Genomic DNA, 24,584 nt, shown 5'->3' on the forward strand with positions numbered 1-24,584 from the left:
TACCTTTACAAATCTGGCCTTTAGTCTCTCTTTGACTCATTATTCCACATGTAAAAGGGGGATAATAGCACTGCCCTACCTCATGGGCTGTGGGGCAGATAAGTGCATTTGAAATTGTGAGGCACTAAGATACTATGGTAATGAGGGTCATATAAGTACTTAGACGGACAGGTCCTGCCTCGAATTTGGTGACTAGCCATGAATCAGAATGCTCATTGCTAGTTTCTGCCACATTTATTTATTATGAGAGTCCCTTATTCTTCAATTTGTCCTATTGAAAACAACAGTGGAGTAAGGATAGCAGAATCTGGTCCTAAGGAACTCAAAAGACATTTTTTTAAAAAGATACTCTAATTAGAATTTGAACTATTCATTGCAAATCCTTTTTTCGATGAGCTACACTGGGTTTTTTTCTGTGTGTAAGTTATCTGTGAAAACTTTACTGTTTGCAATTTTGTTCGGTATTGGAGATCATGTGACAAAAGTTCAATGCAAACTATGGATTGCTCATGAACTATTTTCTGTGGTTGTTGGTTAGTATATTTGCTGTTCTCACAAATGTTTGTAAATACTTTTATGCTGTATTCACCCGTCTCTAACTGTAAGAATTATAAACCGAACTTGATGGGAAAACTGCAGTGTGGTGCACAAATCACTAGAATGTTCTTGTTTGGAGGGGAGGGGTAAACGTACAAACCCCTGTAGCATAACATACAAAAAGACATTTCAATGGAAGCCCTGTCTATGCAGAAATTAGTAAGAAAAGGGAAAAGCCTTGTTCTCATTTTCAAATTGAAGAAACACAATACACAGTACAGTAGATCAAGAGCCAGATTTTGAAATCCTAGCCTCTGTTTTATCTCCCATATTTTGCAGATGCAAACGTTCATCTTTAATTCTTAGTGCATGGAATTTAAGGCCCAGATCCTGCACTGAGTTCTATGTGGAAAGACCCTCGAGTCCTATATGGGCTGCCTGTATGGAGCCACACTGAAGTAAAGGGGCTATGCACTGGTGCAAGAGTCCACTCACACACAGTTCAGTGCAGTACTGTACCGTACATCACTTCGACATTGTAATGCGGGCACCATAATCAGATGCACAGACATCTACACTTCCAGTTCTGCTCCTCTGAAATCAATGTCAAAACCACAATTGCCTTCAGTGGTGAAGAACTGGGATCTAAGTGAACAAAACTGCAACTACAAATTACAGGCACAAAATACCAGGTCTGCTTATGGCTGTGATGAAAATTCGGCCCTATGTCTGATTTTCCTGCATATAGTTCTTGCTGTGAACTATGGAACATGCTTGCGTGTAAATCATGCTCAATTTTGTATACATTTATGTGTTATTCATAATAATTTTCTGTTGTATTCATGGAGTAGGAGGGCCCTCCAGTGGCTAAAATAATACCTGTAAAGTCCCGCATTTCTTTTTCTAAAACTTGTATGGCTGAGTGGTTTAACCATATGGTTCATACGGCCACGGTGTTAAGTTCAAATCCTCCAGAAGTTTTTCTAAACTTCTCCTACATAATTTTCCTATGCACTTAATGAGACATGGATCCTCTGGGGGGAAAAATAGTATGTGATCATGTGATTAAAGACTGTCTCATAATGCATACATACAAGGGGGTCAAATCGAGGTTGCCCGAGCAACTTTCATTCTGACATTTCGCAACTTCTGAGTGTTGACTTTGCAGCCTTAAAGTCCTTTTAACAAAGTTATGTGTGTGTGTGTAACTGTTGTTTACATTCGTAACTCCTGATTGGAGGAGGACCTACGTTTATAGCTGTTTGTGAACTATCTGTCCCACTTTGGTGCTCCAAGACCATAAGTAGTAATAATGGTACCAGATAGTGCCTGTGCAGGGCTGAGTCTTGTGATAGGTAGCTGACTGGTTCACCTCCAGCTCTTACCTTAAATTTTCAGAGCCTGCAAATACTTCTGCAGCCAGTGGTACCACTTCTATGCTTAAAGTCACTCCTCTGAACAAGTGTTTGTGGGAATGGGGGCCAGGTTTGGACAGGAACTAGCAACCCAGAGGCAAAAGGCTCCTAAATCCCATGAATAGTGTCCTGAGATATCAACTTCCTGTTGCATGCATTGAGCTAGACAGTAACTTTGCTACACGTCCTAAGTAAGGGGCAGAGCTGCATTGCCCCAGGAGTACTCCAGAGATTATACTGTGACACAGGGCGGAGTCACAGTATGTCCCTGACTCCTCTCTCATTCCAGCCCTAGACCTGGTGCACATTATCTCTCCGTAGCAGCTGGGAAGTGACAGTGAGGGAGGGCCAACCCTCCTCTGAGGGGCGGAACCCAGAAGTCCACACCCCCCACACACACATGACCAGAAGCAGAGAGGCAGGACAGGAAGGGGAAGTATAAAAGGCAGGCCTTCCAGCTCAGTTGGGTGAGGGTGGCCGAGGGAGAAGGACATCTCTTCCTTGGTGTTGGGGCCTGAGCCTGACCACTGCCCCGAGAAGAAGCTGCCAGGGCTGCCAACCGGCTGGAGCCCCAAGGACCTGCCTGAGCCCTGCAAACCAGAGGAGATACCTGGGCCCTGAGACCTCAAGGAATCTCCAGAGCTACCTACCCCCTGCGACCTAGAGAAGCTGCCATCCGCTGGCGACCTCAAGAGGCTGTGGAACCTACCCCTAGCCAAGTACCCCAAAGAGACTGAGGGTGACTTCAAGAGCCTGGCACTCCAGGGAAAGGGGGGAAGGAAGGAGCCCAGGGAAGCCAGACGACAGTCTGGTTGTGTTGTGGCCTGCAGCCAAGTCAACACGTTTCCGCTGGAGTCCCGCCGACTCAGTGGTGGGACACCCTGCCACTGCCAGGGCCCTGGGCTGGGACGCAGTGGAGTTGGTTGGGCCTGCATCCCCACTCCTACCCCAACCTTGGGCTGGTCACCCTAGCTGAGGGTCTGGGGCTTCGACTGGTTGCGCACCCCGCCTAGGGCGATAGCCTGTTTACGTTGTCTGACCCGCCCTGCCTGAGGGCCAGGTCTTAGACTGCTGGCTCGCCCTACATAGGGCTAGAGACAATTTACTTTGCCGGCCCCACCCCGTCAGAGAGCTTGGCGTTAGACTGTGTTCTCGCGAGGCTGGGTACTTTGCATGCCCTGCCCTGCCCTGCCCGAGGGCCAGGGCTATAGACTGCTGGCTCGCCCTGTCTTGGGCTAGATGCTATTTACTTGGCCTGCCCAGCCCTGACTTAGGGCCTGAGCCACAGACAACTTGATCGCCCCACCTGGGGGTTGGGGCCTAGGTCGGTGGGATTGCCCAGCGAGGCCGAAGAGGCCGGAATTGCTAACTTCCCCGCCCCTCTGGCTTAAGCCTCCCCACAAGACATAGCAGCTGGGAGGTGTGGCCTCCCTGGGAGACTGACAGCGAGGGAGGGCCACCACCCCACGCTAGGGGACATTCACACTCCCCTTGCACATTGGCTCAGCTATGCTGGCTGGTGCATTGCGGGCAGGGAGATCAGAGTCAGGGCTCCTACCCGTTATGTTCATGGCAAGCAGAGAAGCCAGATACAAACATAAAATACTCTTGCTGGATGCTTGCAACATAACACTATATTTATTCTTCATATACAGAACGACCACACACAGTGACCAAAAACAGAGAGAGAGAATGCCATTGCTTAAGTCAGAGAGGCACAACTCGCTCCAATTTGCTTTCAGCCAGCTGTTTCCAGACTCAGGCCTGGTCTACACGGCGAAGATAGGCCAACAGAATGCAGCTTCAGTCGACAACATAATGTATGCGTCAGCACCGGCTGGTCAGTTCTGTCGACCTAAATTGCAGGAAAATTCGATGTACTAAAACCACCTCCGCGAGTGGCGTAGCACTGAAATGGAATGGTTTGGATCAAATGAGTAGCAGTGTAAGTGAAGCGCAGCGTAATTTGTAATTGGCCTCTGTGAGTTATCCCACAATGCTCTGCTGTGGCCACTCTGCATGTTCGCACTCTGCTGCACTGCGGCCATGTACACAGGAAACAGTCCCTCCCCTCAAGTCCCGGGGAAATTTTGAATTTCCATTTCCTGTTTTGTCAGCCTGGAGAGAGCTTGCCAGCAGAAGTGATCATGGCAACTACACACCCCAAACAAGCTCCAGCCGGAAGTCAACCTGCAGTCTTGGATCTCATTGGTCTGCAGTTTCTGGGCGGGTAAGGGGTGCACAACAATCCTGCTGGTTGGGGAACTATGGACTTATGCATTATGCACTATGGGGATTTCCCAGAAATGGATGCACCAGCCCCTTACTTACCATGGCTGGAATGGCACTACAACCCCTGTAATGTATTCCTAGCCTTTCCCTCCTTGGACCCAGCCTTGTCTTGCTCCAGGTAACCTAGTTCTAACCCTTGGCGCTAGAATCTGGCTTCTGACTTGAGTTCTGAATCTGGGCTCTAACCACTGGTCTCCATGTCCTGGTCAGGTGACACAAAGCAACCTAGCCTGCCAGCTAAATCAGGAAACCTTAGCCCACTACACGCTCTTAAAGTGATAGCATGCGATTCCAACACAGTCCTCAGTACACTATGCTATCTACTCACTGTCTGCCCATCTGTGGGGAACGGTGGTCCTGCAGTGGCTACTTTCTTTCTTCTTCTTTTCCCAGTGCCACCCCTGATACAGTTGATCCATACCTGGGAGACAGTGGAGTACCTCCAACCCCTTCTCCTCTGTGCAGGTGTGAAACACATGAAACGATTGTGCCCACAGTGAGTTACTGACCCAAGTGTGACTGATGGAACCTTCTTAGGAGGATACATTAGTGTCATCAGTAAAACATGATGGGCCTAACGTCAGATCCTGGATTCAGTTATTGGGAAGCATCAGAAAAAAACATTCCTTTTAGTTAATGCAGCAGAATAGAACAACCAGGATAATATTTAATGTAATTATTAATATTTCAATAGTTTAATATTTCATTCAGATTTTATATCTTTGATACATTTTATTTCCACTGTAGCTTTTAAGTGAAAGAGCTATCAGTAGCACTCTGATCCAGGTAGAGGAGTGATGTAACCCAACACAGCCCTACCGACAGACAGATGACGGGTGCTACACCTGGAGGACAGGTGTAAGGTGCTACACTTAGGGAGGAAAAACCAAATGCACAAATAGAGAATGAGGGATAACTGGCGTGGCGGCAGCACTGCTGGGAAGGATCTGGGAGCTGTGGTGCATCACAACCTCAACACGGGTCAGCAATGCCACGTGAGTCAGCTGTCGCAAAAAAAATGCAAATGCAATTTTAGATTGCATTAAGAGAGGCACGCTGTGCTCGTCACGGGAAGTGACAGTACAGTGCTAGTTAGGCCTCAGCTGGAGTACTGTGTCCAATTTCGGTTGTTCAGAAAGGATGCAGAGAAACTGAAAAGGATCCAGCGGCGAGCAACAAAGATGATGGAAAGGATGGAATGCAAATCACACGAGCAAAGGCTGAAGGACCTGGCTATGTTTAGTTTGTAAAAGAGGAGATTGAGCGGGGACACGACAGCAGTCTTCAAATACTTGAAAAGGTGTCATAAAAAAGATGGCGAGAAGTGGTTCTCTCTTGCCACACAGGGCAGGACAAGAGGCATTGGGTTCAAACTACAGCATAGAAGATTTGGGTTCAATCTGAAAGAACAGTAGGACAATGGAACAGACTGCCCTGGGAGGTTGAGCAAGCTACTTCACCGGCAGTTTTCAAAAGGAGGTTGGATAGTCAGCAGTCTTGGATGGTTTAGACACAACTATTCCTGCATCTTGGCAGGGGGTTAGACTAGCTGACCCTTGCGGTTCCTTCTAACCCTACGGTTCCATGATTCTAACAGTAAATAGCACTCAAAGATGTTGGCAGAAATGTTCTTCTGAGAGCAGGTCTAAACATAATTCGCATAGAGAGGGGCCCAAATGCGAGCGTAGGCTCCTCCGGCGAATGCAGCTGCGTAACTGGGAGGAGATGTCATAATTCATTTTGTGGGTGCTGCTTCGTTAAAAGCAGAGGAGTCTGCCTGCCTGGCACAAGGGCAGTGGTCATTTTGTGTTTCATTTCAGAGGTGGAAAGTTGGGGAATGATCCTCAGTGCTGGCTTTCCTGGAGATTTCATGTATGGCTTTTCTGCACACCTGCTACCACATCCCTTGGTGGCGCGGTTATCATTTCCATACAGGAGTGGCCAGAGGTCCCTTTGCGATGAGCACTGTACAGACATTTAGGGAAAAACAGCCTCAAACAGCTTACCTTTGAAAAAGACAAGGCAGACAGAGGTGAAGGGACTTGCCTGAGGTCACAGAGTACCACTGGGACTAGAACTGGCAGTGTTGTCACAAGCCGATGCTCCATCCACTAGACAACACTGTCTCTCAGTGAGCAAGCTCTGCTGCCCAGCGTGTGAAATTATTTGGCTACAGACCTACACCTTTTGGGGTGCCATGCCCTGCGCCTTCAAGGGAGTATGGAAGGAGCAGGGCTGATAAAATAAGAACCAGTTGCAATGAGAGTATTTCATTAAGCGCTCTTGGCAAGTACTGAGCTCCCTATTCAGTTTTTAAACAGTTTTCTCTCCCTCAAAGCTCCCATTGGCTTCACCGGAAGGGGCAGGTGCTCTGTAGCTTTGAAAATCAGGCAACTCCTATTCAGGTGCTTCCCTATAGACTTTAGGACCTCCTGTTAGGCACCCAAGTTTGAAAAATGTATCCTAAATAACTGGGAATAGTGGCTGTGCTGTGAAACAGAGCAATTCATCAGGAGAAAGCTACAGGACAAAGAGCTCTTCCCCCAAGCTAATAAAGAATTTTTTGGAGGTCTGGGTCGCTGTTCATTCCCATTGTTTTTCATTTCAACCACAGCCTCTGCCTTTCTAGAAAAGGCTAGAAGCCAAATTCCCAAACAGTGCTAGAAAGGCATTTCTCACAGTATTTATGGCCCAACTGGAAGCCAGAAGTACCAGGAATCTTGTGAGGAAGTTCCTTCTCATGAGATTTCTAGTCCAGTTTGCAGATTGAATGCGTTAGAATAGTTTTTACAGGGTCCCAGTGTGCTATGCTGTGTGCAAACGTTACACCCCCAGACAAGGGTGCTGTTTGAAACAGAAGCGTGTTAATTAATCGTTTGCCAGAAGCCAACAAACAAACAGCTTGCAAACGACCCCCTGGCTTGCCAGGAGCACCACACTCTGCTGTGACCACAGCCAGCTCACCAGAGCTGGGTCCTTTTTTGTTCACTTTTTCAGCAAAGTGCCAAACCTTAAAGAGGCAGGGTGCAGAAAAGACAGCCATGGCATTCATCGTGGTTGCCCACCAAAATATCATCTACACTACATTTACAGACACGCGATAACTTTTGAGTGCTGTGTCAACACAGGATAAAAAATAATACCTGCCCCAAAGCACTTGCAGACAAACTGGGGAAGAACTGAAGGGATCATAGAGGTGAAGTGACTTGCCCCGAGTTACAGAGGAGGTGAGTAGAAGAGCTGGAACCAGAGCACATGCCTTCTAAGGATATGGCTATACTGGAGTCACGGGCTGTGACTGCCGCTCGAGTAGACGTATTTGAGCTGGTTTTCATCTAGTGAAGCTGTGGCAGCAGATGCGTCAGCACAGGTTAGCCCCACAAGTCACTGGCCGGGGGTCCGGGTGGGCGAATACAGCCTATGCTGAAGTATGCATTGATGCTGGTTCATTATTCCGGTATCCAAGCTTGTTGGACTGAAGCTAGCTTGTGTATGTATGTACTCCGGCTGCGGTTTACGGTGACAACCCATCCCGAATTGGGCGGGACAGTCCTGAAATGTACATTTTAAGTCCCGGTCCCGGGCTGAATGACTCCTGGACACCATTTGTCCAGGATTCTCTGCGGTGCCGCTCCACTTCTGCCTGAAGCTCAGGGGTGGCGCCAGGCTCTTCCCAGTGGGGAGGTGGCTGAGGTGAGCCTTAGTCCCCCCCTTCCCCCCCCCCCGCCACAAGGCCCCACCTCCAGCTCCTCCTCTTCCCCCTGAAGCCCCACCCCTGGCCTGGCAAGAAGCTGGAGCCAGGCAATAGTAAAAGCCTCCCAGGGAACCTGGGCTGCTGTGCGGATCCCCAGAGTCCCATACCTTCCTCGTACCCTGGGTGGTACCCTGGGGGGTGGGGACAAGGCAAGTCGAGGGTCTGGGGCCCTCACAGCGGCCCAGGCACCCTGGGTGGCTTTTATCACAGCCCAGCTCTGGCTTCCAGCCTGGCCAGAGAGCAGAACCTCAAGGGGAAGAGGATAAGCAGGGGTGGGGCCATGGAGGGGGCGGGACTCCTGCATGCGTCCCGTTTTTGCATTTTGAAAAGATGGTCACCCGTCTGCTGTCATGCCCCAGGGTTGCAGGACAGACATACCTATAGTCCTGGTGCAATGTGTTTTACATTTACTGAAGCCATGTTGCCCCATTAGTTTAGCTATGGCTTGGAAAAACGTCAAAACTTTTGGATTCTTCTCTGAACCAAACCTGCCAGCGTTTTGCAGTTGGCACATCGTTACTGAAAACTGATCTGAAAGAAAAACAATGACCTACGTTTTTGGCTTTGTTTTCCAGGGATGATGCCTATTCTCCTTTCTTCCATTTTCTGAATTTGCAGAAATAAGGTGCTGTATTTTGTTTCTGATTGAATTTCACATAAGATAAATGACTGAAATAAATTATTGCTGATAAACAGCCAAACTAAAATATCTCATTCTTTGAGCTGGAAAAAGCGATCTGAGTTAAGGACAGCTTTTTGAGCTAAGCATACATTTGTTTGGTGCCTCATCAATGTTTAAAGACTATGCCAGGCTTACTTTGAGTATATAAACTCATAACCAGTTGAGTGATAATTTCTCAGATAAAAAGGCATAATACAGGGAGGCAAGACATGCTAGGATCTTTATGGGCCTCATCCAAAGCCCCTGAAATCAGTGGAAGGACCCAATTCTGTGCTTATTGAAGTCAACGACAAACCTCTCATTCTTTTTAAATAACGGCAGAATTGGGTCTCTTTTTATTTATATGCCAATTAAAGAGTTCCATCTTTCCAGCTGGGAAAATGCTATCTGACCACACTTATTATGTACTGTACATTTTATTTTTGGATCAGAATGCTAACAGTAAATTGAGAGAGGATTTTTCCCAGCAGAAAAGATGTAGTGAATGTTTTCAGACATTCTTGGAATTAGATCAAGTTCTGAATTGGAGGCCACATACAATGGTTCACTTCTTGAAAGACAAAAAAATGGTGCCACATTATGCACCCTGGTAATAATAATAATTAACAATTAGTATAATATTGACTCATACCATTAGCATTAATGCAGCGACATTAATTTATACCAATTTAGGATCTGGCTTTACGTTGTTAAGGTTGAATATCGCAAAATGTCTTTGGTTAATTTTCATTCACATTTTTAAGCAAATTCATTCCAATCCTGCATATCTTTTTGTACTTGGTCTACATAAATATACGAGCAAAGACATTTTCTACAAGAACAGCAAATGTTGCAGAACTGCGTAAAGTGTATTTGGGATATACGTTTGCTGTTTGCAATAGAACCTGACTGTAAACATTATACTTATCCATTCAGGGAACAGAAACATATTCTCATGTTTCCAGTGAAATAGCTGGAAGTTCAAATATCTGCAGCAAAATGCTTATGCTCATAAATGAGAATTAATCCAAGAATTAGTCACAGACATTATTCAGAAAATTGGACAATGTGCAGAACTTGTCAGAAATGAGCATTTCTGTTCTGCAGGAAATTCTGACATTTCAAAACTTTTTTTTTGTTCCAAATCAGAACAAAAATCCAAAATTTCAAAATGTTCCATAGATTTTTTTAATTGATTTGAACAATTGAAATATTTCAATAATCTCAAAACAATGTAATATAACTGTTAAATATAACTATGTTATATAATAAAATTAATGGATAAACGTAATATGAAAGTCTACCTGAACTCAACTGAAGCGGAAGTAAAAATGAAACATTGTGACACTATTAAAAATAAGCATTGTCCAACTAGTTCTAGAGGTGACACTCAGAAACTTGCAGGATCAGGCCATTTATTTCATAAGGATAGTCCTAACCACTAGATCTCATTGAGTGTTAATTTTGAAAAGCACTTCTGAAGCCTTTCCTCTTGAAAATTTCTTTGAAATCTACTGTTCTCACAAAATATTTTGTTTGTAACAAAGTTGCATTTTTCAGTGGAAAGCTGTTCCATCACAAAAGTTTTGAAGAAGCTCCAACAATTTGTGATCCCCAAAAAAGGGCAAATTTCACTGAATAAATGACACATTTTCTATTGAATACCTAGTTTTGATTTACATCCACTGTAACTTTCGGTAAAGGCTTCTTTCACACTGAATTTGTTTTTTGCTTGTGAGGGAACAGACATAAAACATTTTTTGTAAAAAAAATTGAGATTGATTGGATAAGCATTTTTTGAGGTATTTCACCTTAAAAAAACATTTGTTTAGTTCATGGAATGCTTTCTAACTTCTTTTGTAATAACATTTCTCAAAAGCAGATTGGTCTGAAAACTCCACAAGCGCTTTATAGTTTATACATCGTATTCAATGAAATCTAATACATAGGGGTATCCCTATGAATTATAAAGGTCCAGATCCTGAAAGATTCTGTGTCTCTTTTAAAACTAGATAGAAGATGGGAGAGGGCATTCCTGCTGAAAGTTTTAATGAAAACAAAACTTTTCCTTTATAAAATTTCAACTTTTCATGGAAAAAATGAAAATTGCTGAAAAATAAAAATTTTTGGCCAAAAATTACTAAAAATAGAAAAAGTTTAATCTAAAAATCCCCCAAATTTGACATTTTTCAGGATTTTGGTTTCCTGGAAAAAAATTAAAGAAAAAAGATATCTTCCTCAATTTTTTTGTTTCATCTAAAACCTAATTATCCATTTAAAAATAAAAGTTACAACAACATTTTTTGGCCAGCCTGGTCTCTTCAACTTCTATTAATTTCACACTTAATCTGCACATGTACTCATGTACGTTACATTTCTGCTTAATATTTCATTTAAATGCAAAGGGCCTGATTCTGCTCTTATTTGCACCAACATAAATGTAGATTAACTCCATTGAAGCCATTGGCATGGCTTCAGATTTACATTTTTGTGAGAACAGAATCAGGTCTAATAGATTTTGTTCTTTTGCACATCCTCAGTTGTGCATAATGTTGTTAGTCTACAGTCAGAATTTCTGCATTTTAGCAAAAATGAACCACTCACAAGGAATTTCTAATATGTCAAATTTAACATTTTAAAGGTTCATCAGTTTTTATTTATGCCAAACTAAAAAAAGTCACTTTTTTTCAGTAAAGTACATTTTTGTCACTGTTCTATAGCTGGGAAAGAACATTTTTTTTCAAACTGTCCAAAGAAATTCACCTTTAGCCAGAGATTCAGGATGGAAAATGTCAGCCCAAAAGGTGAACATTTTGGAAAGTTACTACCATCTGAAAGCAGTGGGTTCTAATGGATTGTTCTGCAACGTTAATTGCAGAGGACACAACAAATACCTGCTACAGCTGAGCGGAAAATTGCACTTCAGTACAATATATCCAGTTCCACAAACCTTTTTGCCAAATGCCACTGGTTTGCTTCCTTTGACAACCTCAGAGAGGCCTCAGAACATTAATATTCTGGCGTTTATTAGCATTTTCCTAAATCTTAATTCCCCTTTGTGGAAAATGTGATCTGGTGGTTTGAACAGAAGAAAGGGAAACAGAACTTCTGGATTCTATCCACATCACTTCCTCTCTGACGGTCTCAGTTTTTGATGTTTAGTTTTTTCAGTGTCATATAATTATATTGGGAATTATATTGGTCTACTGGCTTTAAGAAAGTAGTACAGTGGGCCAAATTGTGTGATCCATAACCATTCAAAATATGCCTTGCCCAGGATCACTGATGTTGGTGCTATGTCCCAGGGGATTTGCTCCATTAAGTTTTGTAAAATTTTTATTTTCCTAAATCTAATTTTTGTCTCGTACGGATTCAACATTCTCCCTTTATAATAAAGCAGAGAAGAATATCATCCTGTTTATTGCTCATGGTCTGATGTTTTAGAAACACTTTTTTAAAAGGAAGTAATAGAAAAGTTGCTTAAATATTCTATGTTTATTGTACATCGAGTTCCAATCTCCCTGTCCCCTCTGTTCAATTAGGAGTCGAATACCCTGAGCATTCTTTGTTTCAACCTACCAGAAAGAGAGACACTTTTATGTGTAGGAAATGCCCCACAAGGGAGGGAAATACAGGTAAGTCTTCTGCTAAGACTGTGTTCACTAACACAGCTGGAACAGTAGACAGATTTCACAAGACTTGAAGGAAGGTGAGTGTAGAATAAAATGACCAAAGCTCATTGGATGAATGAAGACATTGGAGCCATTTATCAGATTGTAAGAAGCCTAGATTCTGATGTAATGTCTGCTCCAGTGTATGTGTCATGTTAAATTTCCACAGACTGATAATGGCTGTCTGAACAAAAATCGATCATAGATTTCTCTTTCAATGTCCCTGGACAGTGATCCATGGCGACACACATAGGGTGACCTTGTGTTGTGATGTGACAAAGTATATCTCTACATAAGGAGATACACCAAACAAAATGTTTAAATGAATGGGATGCCAGGTTAACATCCGGGGAGACCAGAGTTGTCTATTTAATCAAAGAAGCAGAGAATTAGCAACAGCAATAGCTATGCAGGTTCCCCTCACGCTGCCCTAGCTCTGATCTGGAGCGAAGTATATCCACTATTACCATCCAGCCCTTAGCCTCTCTGCTAAGGCTGCCAACAGGCCTGCAAGCTGATGTGGTGTGAATACATATCTGATAAGTGGACTGAGAAGAATAGAAGAATAGGGCCCAATTGTCTTCTCACACCCATTTTATAGTGGCATAAATCCATTGACTTTAGTGAGTTACTTCTGATTTGCAATGGTCATTACAACCTACGGCTGGGAAATACTTCTTAGTTCATCTTCTCCATTCCTGCAGCCACCAAAGAATTGTTGCTTGTAGTAAATTCTCCAGAGGCTTGTTCTGCTTTGCCTTAAGTGATTCAGGCAATGGGGCTTTCATCATTTCCTTAGAAAGACCATTACACGATTTAAAAAGAACCCAGCATTAGGAAATAATAAAAAGGTACAAAAATACTTTCTAAAGAAATTATCAAAGGTCTCCTCCCAGTTACATCAGATACGGTATCCAAAAAATAGAGCCTGTTTAATAACACAAGTAATCCCATCACAGCATAGTCCAGTCCCTAACGTTTTCATCACTTTAGATTCAAGTCCTAAAAGAAGATTTAGGCGTCAGTGAGTACACCAACTACCTCACCACTGGGAAAAATTTTAAAGGTGCCCAAGCCCTTAGGAGCCTAACTTTCATTAAAACTGAGACCCAGCTTTGTAAATCTGGCCCTTTGGATGCTTGTTTGGCACCCAAAGATGCAGACAGGGATGCCCGGTGTGAATTTGAAACCAATGGGAGTTAGGCACCTAGTTTGCTTAGGCATTTTTGAAAATCCCAGTAGGCACCTATCTGCATCGGTAGGCACCTAAGTACCTTTACAAATCTGCCCCTATGTGCCAAAGTCCCTTCTCAAAAAAGGGAGCAATGCTCCTAAACCACTTAGGCAGTTCTGAAAATGTTATCCATTGCCTAATGTTTTGTAGGCACCACGGCAGAGGTGAGTTTTAAGATGGGATTTGAAGGAGGATAATATAATCCCCTTACTGGTTTTTAGGGGGAGCTCCTCCCCTCAAGGTCTGCATCTCAATCATTTTGCTGTGGTTTACCCCATATTAAAAAAAATTAATAACAAATGAAGGCCTGTTGGAGGTCAACTGTTTCACTGATAGCCAGGTTGATAAGTTTGGCACTCTTCTTGCATCCTTCCCTTTCTCCGGCTTTTTTTTAAAAAAAGATCATAAAATTATCATTTGTTTCATTTTCTCAACGTATTTTTAAAACCACATATTATTAAAGGCAAGCAAGAACAAAAAGCACCGCGTTTATTTAAAGACATCAGGATGCTCAAGCAAGTCAGAAAGCCCCATGTTTGCACCCTACCACAGTGCTGGTGGAGATGTTTCTTTAAGGCTGGTCGTGTGTATGCGTGTAACAGGGCAAGTGCATACGTGAAACTTGCTCCGACATAAGCCTGATGGCTGTGGGGGAATGTTCTAATGATCATTTTTAGCTAATAGGCATAAGTTGTTAGCCTGAGCTGGGAAAGCCTTTTTTTGTGTGTGCCAATTCCACCCCCTCTTTTTTGTCATGGATTTAGTTCCCACAGCTAATTCACCTAATAATGAGACTGGGCAAGCAAAATGCCGGAGTAATGATATGGAGCTTGTTTGGCCCAGACAAAGAACACAGAGAGTGGCTGGATGGTCTAAATGACAGGCCAAGGGCTCTATTCATCCTAAATGATCCCTTGCCTTCCGTGCCACCTAATCCTGCAGAAGCTGCATAGCTAGGCCTGGGTGTCCATCAGGAACTCAGTTGTGCCCTGAAACACATTGTTGAGAGGTTTTTTTTTTTAAAACATGGTTAAAACATTAAAGAAACAATCAAGGGTTAAAACCTGATCAAATATTTTAATCAGGGTTTCATAATAAACATACACATACCATTAAAGCACGGGGGGGAAAGCTACTAGAATGTACACCACATTGATTCCAAGGTGCTTAATCACCCCCACACTTCTTTTAGCATTGGATGCAAGGGGGAATACTCTCTAACTGGTGTTTTCTTCTTGATGGTTTTCTTGCTCCTTTTACACTACGTTTTTTCCTAATTCAGTTGATAAACATCCTAGGTCTGATTCCACAACAGCTGCAGAATACAAACAGCTCCCACTGAAGCCAATGGGAGCTGCTCCTACAATAATTGTATTTTGTATTTACACAGCGTTTTTCACCCAAGCATCTCAGAACGCTTTACAAAAAAAGGGTATTATTCCCATTTTACAGATGGGGAAACTGAGGCAGAGTGCTGAGACAGAATGCTATTTTTGCCTAAGATCACCCAAAGAGTGCAACTGGGACCAGAACCCACGTCTCAGTTCCCAGCATCCCCCTATTTAAATTCCTGGGTCCTGATCCTGCATGTCTATCACACCCCAACTCCCTCTGAATTCAGTAGGAATTTTGAGTATGCAAGCAGTGCAGGTTCAGGCTTGCTGTGTGAATCTGTACTCAGAACTCTCACTTACAGCTGGTGAACAGAGCTCAAACATTTTCCATTAAACATTTTCTCAATGGAAACTGAGGAGGGAATTGATTAAAAAAAATGAATTTTTGTGGGGGAAAAATCTGGATGTTTTTTGTCAAAAAATGTAGGGGGGCGGGTCTCGGTTGGTTTTTTGTTTTGGTTTGGGTTTTTTTGGTCAGGTTATAAACTGAAAAAAAATTGGGTCTTTGGCTGCTGAAAACAAGAACAAAAATTGGTTTCAGGATTTTCTTTTTTGCCAAAAAACTGACAAAAACTAAAATTTTTCTTTTCATCAAAATTCTTCACAGGAAAAAAATCCATTTCCCAACCAGCTCTACTGATGAATAAATCATGACACATCATTTAACCAGTGAATGTTTCTTCCTTTACTGCTTATGGAATATCCACCAGGAGATTGGCATTTCCTCCATTTTATTTACAAGTACTCAGAGTTGGAGGTTTTCTATTCAAATTTTATTGCTTAATCGCAAACAGCTATCTGAGTATTCACTAGTAAAGCCATGTTGCTCTGCTGTGATTTGTTAGATCAGTCACATGCTGATTTTTCTGTTTCCTGACTGGTGAGTGTGCAAGCTCTTTTGGCATGAATACTTATATCTATAAACACTCACACATGCAATGTTGAAATCTGCTTTTCATGGCTGTTCATAGCAATTCAGTTCAATGGTACAAATGTTCAAAGAGAGCAAAAATGAAAGGGACATGAGCAAGGCTGAAGCAAATTCTTGTATAGATTCTTGTGAATATGTGTGGACAAATGTTTGCAGAATTTACCACATTCTGTCCTTAAAGTGTCTGGTGAAATGTGTGTATTTTCATACACTTAATGGCTTTTCATTTAGAGTTTGTGCGGTACATAACCCCATGTTGCAACACATGCCTCCCTGCTACTGACTTATGCACTAATTATGATATTCCTACCAAGCACATGGTAAATTACATTACATATAAATTCAAGGCAGGCTGCAGGGAGGGAAAACATTAACTCAACTTACACATTACCTGTGGTTTAGGAGACAGGTAAATAATATATGAGCTTGCAGATGTTGTATATCCAAGAAAGAAACACTCAAGGAACTGCAGTCTGTCCTATTGTTTGGTATTTGAGGTGTAGAATGTACATCAAGAACATTTTTTTTTAATCCAAGCTTTTTTAATGTATTCTGTAAAAAGCCCTATTAGCATTTTCTTTTCAGTTGCTCCTCTGTATCACAGCTGCTATGACTTTGCAGTCAGGAAAGCAGAGTTGGTGCAACTGCAATTCAGAAAACCAGTAGAAAAGAGAAGGTTAAAAAAAAAAGTAAAGCTTTTTATGAGAGCTAGAAGAAAGCACGCCAATTAAATTTTTTAAAAGTGACAGAGGGAGAAAAGAAAAAAACAAAATAAGAAGCTGAAGGAAGCTGCAGGAAATGGGGAGGAAAGCTGCACAAGAGAACTACAAAAATGAAAAAGGTGGGGGAAAGGACAGAAGTGAAAAAAATAAGGCATGGTATAGTAATATTGTGTACATTGATCTTTTTTTTTTTAATTCAGGAAGAGAAATGAAGCCTTAAAGGACATTACTGACAAATCAAGGGAAGAAAAAGAGAGACACAAAGAAGTAAAGAAAGAGATCCACAAAGAAACAACACCGACAGTGAAGAGGAGGGAGGCTTTCTAAGAAGAGAAGTGGGAAGAAAAAAGGAGTAAAGTCTTTATAACAAGGGGAAATTAACAAAGAAATCATGTTATACCCTTAATAATTAAACACAGCAAAACTAGGGAACCTATCACTCCACTGCAGGCTTAGACAACCCAGAATGTTTTAGGATGCCTCACATGGACATAATATCAAGGGCTCTGGGAGAGCAGGCTCTTACTGTTCTTTCAGTATTAATGTTGTTGAAATGAACCATAAAAGAATCATCCTTCAATACAGAATGTCATTACCGTAAATACTGAGTATATCATTATTAAAGCGATTACAATTAATAGCAAGAACGCTCCAATATTAATGTTGTTATATGAGTATTTCACCACTTCCCCTTAGATTTGGTTGAACTTCTACAGAGCTTAATACAAACTAGACTCCTGTCCAACACAGTGCTTAGGCATGTGCTTAACTTTAACAGAGTGACCTAGACAAATTAGAGGATTGGGCCAAAAAAAATCTAATGAGGTTCAACAAGGACAAGTGCAGAGTCCTGCACTTAGGATGGAAGAATCCCATGCACAGCTACAGACCGGGGACCGATGGGCTAGACAGCAGTTCTGCAGAAAAGGACCTGGGAGTTATAGTAGATAAGAAGCTGGATATGAGTCAGCAGTGTGCCTGGTTGCCAAGAAGGCTAATAGCATATTGGGCTGCATTAGTAGGAGCATTGCCAGCAGATGGAGGGTAGTGATTATTCCCCTCTATTCAGCATTGGTGAGGCCTCATTTGGAGTACTGTGTCCAGGTTTGGGCCCTCCACTACAAAAGGGATGTGGACAAGTTGGAGAGAAGCTAGCGGAAGGCAACAAAAATGATTAGGGGGCTGGAGCACATGACTTATGAGGAGAGGCTGAGGGAACTAGGCTTGTTTAGTCTGCAAAAGAGAAGATTGAGGTGGGATTTGATAGCAGCCTTTAACTACCTGAAAGGGGGTTCCAGGCAGGATGGAGCTAGGCTGTTCTCAGTGGTGGTAGATGACAGAACTAGGAGCAACGGTCTCAAGTTGCAGTGGGGGAGGTCTAGGGTGGATATTAGGAAAATGTTTTTCACTAGGAGGGTGGTGAAGCACTGGAATGGGTTATCTAGGGAGGTGGTGGAATCTCCATCTTTAGAGGTTTTTAAGCTGCAGCTTCACAAAGCCCTGGCTGGGATTATTTAGCTGAGGTTAGTCCTGCTTTGAGCAGGGGGTTGGACTAGATGACCTCCTGAGGTCCCTTCCAACTCTAATCTTCTATGATTGTATCAGTAGTCTCACTGAAGTCAATGGGATTTCTCACATGCTTAAAATTGAGTATATGTGTTATTGGTTTGCTGGATCAGGGTCTAGAATTGCGATTACCAATTCTAAGTGAATTCTATATTTCTAACATTACAGCCTTAGGGCAAAGGCTTATCTCCCAGATATTACATTGTCAGTCATGTACAAATACTTACTTATTTAACTTGATGACTTTGCTATAGGATGAGAAGCTCACCAATTTTGGTGGTTGTCATGATGGCTTTGAAAGATAAGTGGTGACTTATGGAGAATAATAGGGACAACAGAATAAACGTATCGGAAAGGAGTTCCTGGGTACTTTTTAAAAAATCCCTAAGTAGTTTAGGAACCCAAGTCCCATTTGCAAAAGTGACGGGTATTAAAAATCCTAAGGGCTTGTCTACACAGTGGAGTATTCCACCTCACAGTGGTGAGATTTCTAAAGCATACTAACGTGTAGTGCAATAATTGGTCCACATAAACATTACGTTAAAGTACACTAGGGAACCTTTAGTGAGCAGCAAGATGGTCTACATGGATCAATTAACCTGCAAGACATTAGTGCGCTGTAGAAATCACACCCCCTGCAGAGCACATTGCTCCATGTAGGCAAGCCCTAAAGCTCACTGTAAATTAATGGGATTTAGACACCAAGGACAGATGTGTGAAGGTATTTAGGCACCAAAAAATGCAAATAGGCACCTAGTAGGATTTTATAAAAGCACCTAAACAAATTAGGCATGTAACGTCTAATCAATAAGAGTTAGGCGCCTAACCTGCCCAGGTATTACTTTTTTTAAAAATTCCAGTAGGCGACTCTGCATATTTAGATTCCTAAATACCTTTGGAAATCTGGCTTTAAGGCACAGATCCTCAAAAGTGTTTAGGGAATCAATGGGAGTTGGATGCCTAAATACTTTTGATGTTTGGGGCCCAAGTATCTAAATCACCTTAAAAATTGGACTTGGGGGAACTTGAAAATTGTATCAGCTCTCTCTAAGCAGGTCCACAGTCAGTAAAGCAAAGATATAAGTGTGTGTGTCCATTGTGCACACGTGTGTGTGCACATGCATGCATGCGCAATGTCCAGACATGGGCCATTTTGAAGGAAGGATTTGTATTGATGCAGAAATAACCAATACAAATTGAGTGTCAGTGGGTTCCTTCTTCTGGTAAATATTGAAATACCTGATGCAAACTCCTGTTCTTTTGAGGATTTTAAGGTTGTTCAAGGGAAATATTATATATGGCAAAAAAGTTATCTAGTTAGAGATTCATAGACTTTAAGGGCAGAGGAGGACCATTAGATAATCTAGTCTGACCTCCTGCATAATACAGGCAATGGAATTTCATCCAATATTTAACTGTAACTTACCTGGGATTAGTGATGTGTATAAAGGTATCAACACATATGCACCCAAATTCACTAACATTAGACGTGGCCCACCTAATACTAATAATAATATCTCTTATATAGCACTTTTCATCCATAGATTGCAAAAGATTTTACATAGCAGGTATCACCCCCATTATACAGATGGGGAAACTGAGGCACAGAGGTGCAGTGATTTGCACAAGAATGGTATTGGGCTCCTCTGCTCATCTACAATCCACATCCAGGTATCTCAAACGCCTCCTTCTACACAGTACTGTCCCCTGACATCTATGTCAAACAAGAATGTGTATTCAATTTCAGTACTGTGGCACCAGACTTTTTAAATAACAATTTAAAATACTTTTTTGACTTCCTGTGTTTCCCACATTTTCTGTTCCTCCTCTTCCTTTCCTAATTCTCCCCTCCTTCTCTTTGTATGTTCATAGGTCCACTTTGCTGCTGTACAGTACTTTTAATACAAAACAATTAATATATCATAATGGCAAGGAGACAGACAGTGGCTTAGTGTAAAATGGTGTGGCTCCATTGTTTGCTATGCCGATTTGCACTAGGATCTTGTTGGTTTACAAGTTACTGTACAACCTGAATATGTTCTTAGAGATAATGATTGATGAAAGTATCTGGTACATATGGGAAATAAAGTTTTTATATGTGAATCATATGTTTACTAAGGGCTTATTTACACAGGGCTTGTCTACGGGATGGAAATTACAGCGCTGTAAATGATAAAGTGCTGCGCTCTAACTCAAAAGTACCTAGTTCAACTATGATAATGCAAACTACGTACCTTTTAGTTCGTGCCAAAAGGATCTAACCAGGGCAGCTAGTGTGTAACACTTTGGAGCACTGCACAACTTACACCACCATAGTGCGGCTTACAGCACCATGTAGACAAGCCTAAAAGATGCTGGACCCTTCAAGTGAAATGAATCATTAACATATAGCAACAGCGACAATGCAGGAAGAACTGCTGCTATCAGTCTGAAGACTGTTTAATTAAAACACATGTTGAGTGGAAGCAGCAGTCCTAAAGGGGATGCCTCATCCGTTGCTGGAGTCACAGCCTATTTGTGTCAACTATTAGTGCAGAGGTAAATATTTATTAAGCTTGCATTTTTAAATGTAACATTTGTTTTGCTTATCGCTATTGTAGCTTGCAAGATGTCATGTGTAAACATTTACATTTTCCCATTGTTTCTGCCAATCAGTGGGAGGGCTTGAATTACACTGTAAACGTTCTTCCCCCTCCCGCTGATAGACAGCATCAGCATTTATTCCCACTGGTGACAATGGAAATAAAAACTCCCTTTGCAAGTGGGAGATGCAGAGTCAGGTCTTTGGCTCCCCCGTGGCTCAGACAGGTGAGGAACACCACCAGGGTAGGGGAATCCCCAGGTAACGCAGGGCTGTCCTAGTTGGCTTTATGTTACATCCCAGTTACAGTCTCCAGCATAGGGGGTATGTCATGGCATAGCCGGGGAAAGGGGGCGCAGCTGGAGTGAGCCCCAGTTCCAGTGATCCCCAACTCATGTGGTGCCCATAATGAATATTTATCAGCCAGCACAATTTAGCTTATGTCTGCACAGCCACTGGGAGGTGTGATTCCCAGCGTGAGTAGACATGCACATGCTAGCTAGCTAAAAACAGCAGTCTGGCCATGGCAGCACAATCTAGTTGCCTGCATACAGTCCCACCTACTCCTCTGGGTACATACTGGACTGGCTAGCTTGAGCCGCCACCGATGCAGCCGTGGCCATACTGCTATGTTTAGCTTGCCAGCTCATGTATATCTCATGTATATCTAACCAAGCAGAGAATCACACTGTAGTGGAATGCTAAACTGTACGAATTGTTCATCCACTAGATTACTTTATTTAAGATAACCTCAGCCATACCTGGCAAAGCTTAAAAGATCTTATAGTGAACACAGCTGCCGTGTATCTCTCTGGAGGGGAAACTCTGTAGCCAGTCCGTGTCTGGTACAGAAGCTTGACCTACTAGTAGCAGCCCTGCAACATATCATGTATAAGAAATACATGACATGGTGTCAGAAGTAAACTCATGCCAGAGGAGAACAAAAACAGAAGGAAAACTACAACACAGGTTGCTAACAAAAGGAACAAAGCAACAAAGGTTGCAGGCAGCAAAAGAAAGCAACAAAGGTTGAAGGATCTCATCAACAAGTCACTCTTCCATGCCTGAGAGAATTTTAGCTTTGACAAACCTTCACAATGGATAGACTGGAAGCACTATTTTGCAAGATTTCAAATTGCTACAAAACTCCATAAAGAAACTGAAGATATATAAATATGCTCTTTAATTTACTGTTCGGGGAAGCAGACAAATTGTATATTTAAATCCTTTGACTTTACTGAAGACAGTTGCAAAGATGACTAGGAAAGGTTTCTGGCAATGTTTGGTGCATACATTGTACCTCAGAGAAATATGGTTTATGAAAGAGTATGTTTTCACCAGAAAATTCAAGGACAAGGAGAAAATGTTGAATGTTTTATAAGACGTCTGCATGCATTGGCTGAAAACTGGTATTGGAAATGCAAAATGTGAAAATATCAGAGACGGACAGGCTAGTGGATTAACAGATACAAATCATTCACAGCAGCTACAATTAAAAACAGGCTTAACCCTATATTCAAAGAGCCCATCAGTCTGAGCGGGTGAGATAGCAAAACTAAGCAACTTGCCAAATGAGAAACTACCTTAGATGCTAACAGATTCAGCATGAATGCTATAATTAATTATCATAAAATTCCTGAGGCAAGGGAATTCCCAGGCTAAGAAGGACAAATTCCAATCAAACACCAAAACCTTACAGTCTAAATTCATAAGCTTGGAAAAATTCATAGTCCAACAGATGTATGTTTTGCCACAAGGTGTAATAAATGCACAAAATATGAACTTTTTGCAGCTGTTTGCCACACCAGAGCAGACAGGGAATTGATAAATATTACAGATAATCAACAGCCATTGTCTGGAATTTATCACATGTGATGACACAGAGCCTGCCTGGAGAGTGAAACTGAATATTTATGGCAAGACTATTGACTTTAAAATTGACCCAAGAGCAGACGTCACAGGCACTTTGGAAGGGAATTACATTCAACCACCCCCAGAGCTGAAGTCACTTGACACAGCCCTGATTAGCTGTAGAAACACCCTGAACTGGAGGGGCCAGTTCACTGCAGAAACAGCTTACAAAGACATAAGCTTTGCATTCAGAGTGGATGTGATCAAAGAATCATAGACCAACAGTCTTCTCAGCCACAGTGCTGGGGTCAGCAATCTTTTGGAAGGGGAGGGCCAACTCTCCCACGTGCCATTAGCTCAGTGCCCTGGCCAGGGTGTGAGGCGGTGATGGCGCCGGGAGGGGGGAGGAGGGGGACTAGGGGCCAGTTTCCTTTCCTGCTCTCTCTCCCTCCCCCCATTGCAGCAGTGGTGTACCTGGGGGGGGGCCCAGCCAGGACCTCTTCTGAGGAGCTGGCCCATACTGACATCCCCGGTGGCTACCCCCCTCCCATGTGGACCCAGTGGTGCCCTGGGCAGGGGTGGGGAGGAGCAGCCACCGCACAACTCCTGGCCAGAGTCAATGGTGTGCTGACCTGGCCCTTCAGCCTCCCAACCTCCTGGCCCCCGCCTGCCAAGTGGGAGAGGGGCAGGGCCAGAAGCGGGGAGCGGCCGCCGCACGGCCCTGCTTCAGGCCTGGGAGTGACGCGGCGTGCCGCTCAAAATGGTCACGCGTGTCATAGGTTGCCGACCCCTGGCCTAACGAGAAAGGCGGAAGCACTCGATTGAATATTTGGTGATATTGAACTTTTGAAAGCAGAGCCAGTACAAATAACCGTAAGAGACAATGCTGAACCATACAGTGCACATACACGTCACAGTATTCCTGTCCTGCTGCTTCCTAAAGTAGCAACTGAGTTAAAGAGAATGGAGTGGATTGGCATAATCGAGAAAATCTCCGAGCCAACAGCATGGTTTGCCCCAATGGTACCAGTTACAAAAAAAAAAAAAATTGAATATGTGTGGATCTTAAAAGACTCAATGCAGCAATTGTGAAAGCAAAATATATTCTCCCAGCGCTAGATGACTTCGTCTCCAAAGCGAAAGGCGCTACAGTATTCTTCAAGCTAGATGCCTCGAGCATATTCTGGCAAATTCCATTAGCCAAAGAAAAGGCTAACCTGACTACATTTATCACCCTCTTTGGGAGATTTTGCTCTCAAAGATTACCTTTTGGGATTGCCAGTGCACCTGAAATTTTTGACAGAAAGGTGGCAGAACTGTTAACAAATACAAACGGAATTGTAGTTTTCATGGACAATAGTTTGAGATATGGGTCTTTGATGGAAGAATGCAACAGACCCCTCAATGAATTTCTAAGCCTAATCAGTCGCTCTGGACTGAAGCTAAACAAGAAAAAGTGTATTTTCCGCCTACACCAAATCGAGTTTTGGGGACAGATAACAAGGAAGGAATCAGCCCTAGCCCTGAAAAAGTAAAAGCAATTTGAGAATTGAATGCATCAATAAATGTACCAGAACTGAGACTTGTACTGAGAAGGGTAAATTACCTTGATGGATACCTACAAGACTTTTCTATAGAGACAAACCCCCTGAATGAATGTTTAAAGTCCAACATAACTTGGCTATGGGGACCAAGCCAAGAAATTGCCTTAAAAAAAGTAAAAGAAATTATCTCAACAGCTCCAGTACTCAACTACTATGATGTGAACAAACCCACAATACTCATTGTGGATGCAAGTAGCTATGGCCTAGGTGGTGTATTGTTGTAACAACATGGCTCTGTATGGAAGCTTGTTGCATTTTGCTCTCTCACACTCACAGAAGCAGAAAAATGCTATGCACAGATTGCAAAGGAATGTCGGGCAAGCGTATCAGCATGTGAGAACTTTTACAACTATCTGAGTGGATTGGATTTG

The sequence above is a fragment of the Emydura macquarii genome, unplaced genomic scaffold (genome assembly GCF_026122565.2).
Source record: "Emydura macquarii macquarii isolate MOO-44397 ecotype Brisbane River unplaced genomic scaffold, CSIRO-AGI_Emac_v2 contig_3122, whole genome shotgun sequence".
NCBI classification, from domain to species: domain Eukaryota; kingdom Metazoa; phylum Chordata; order Testudines; family Chelidae; genus Emydura; species Emydura macquarii.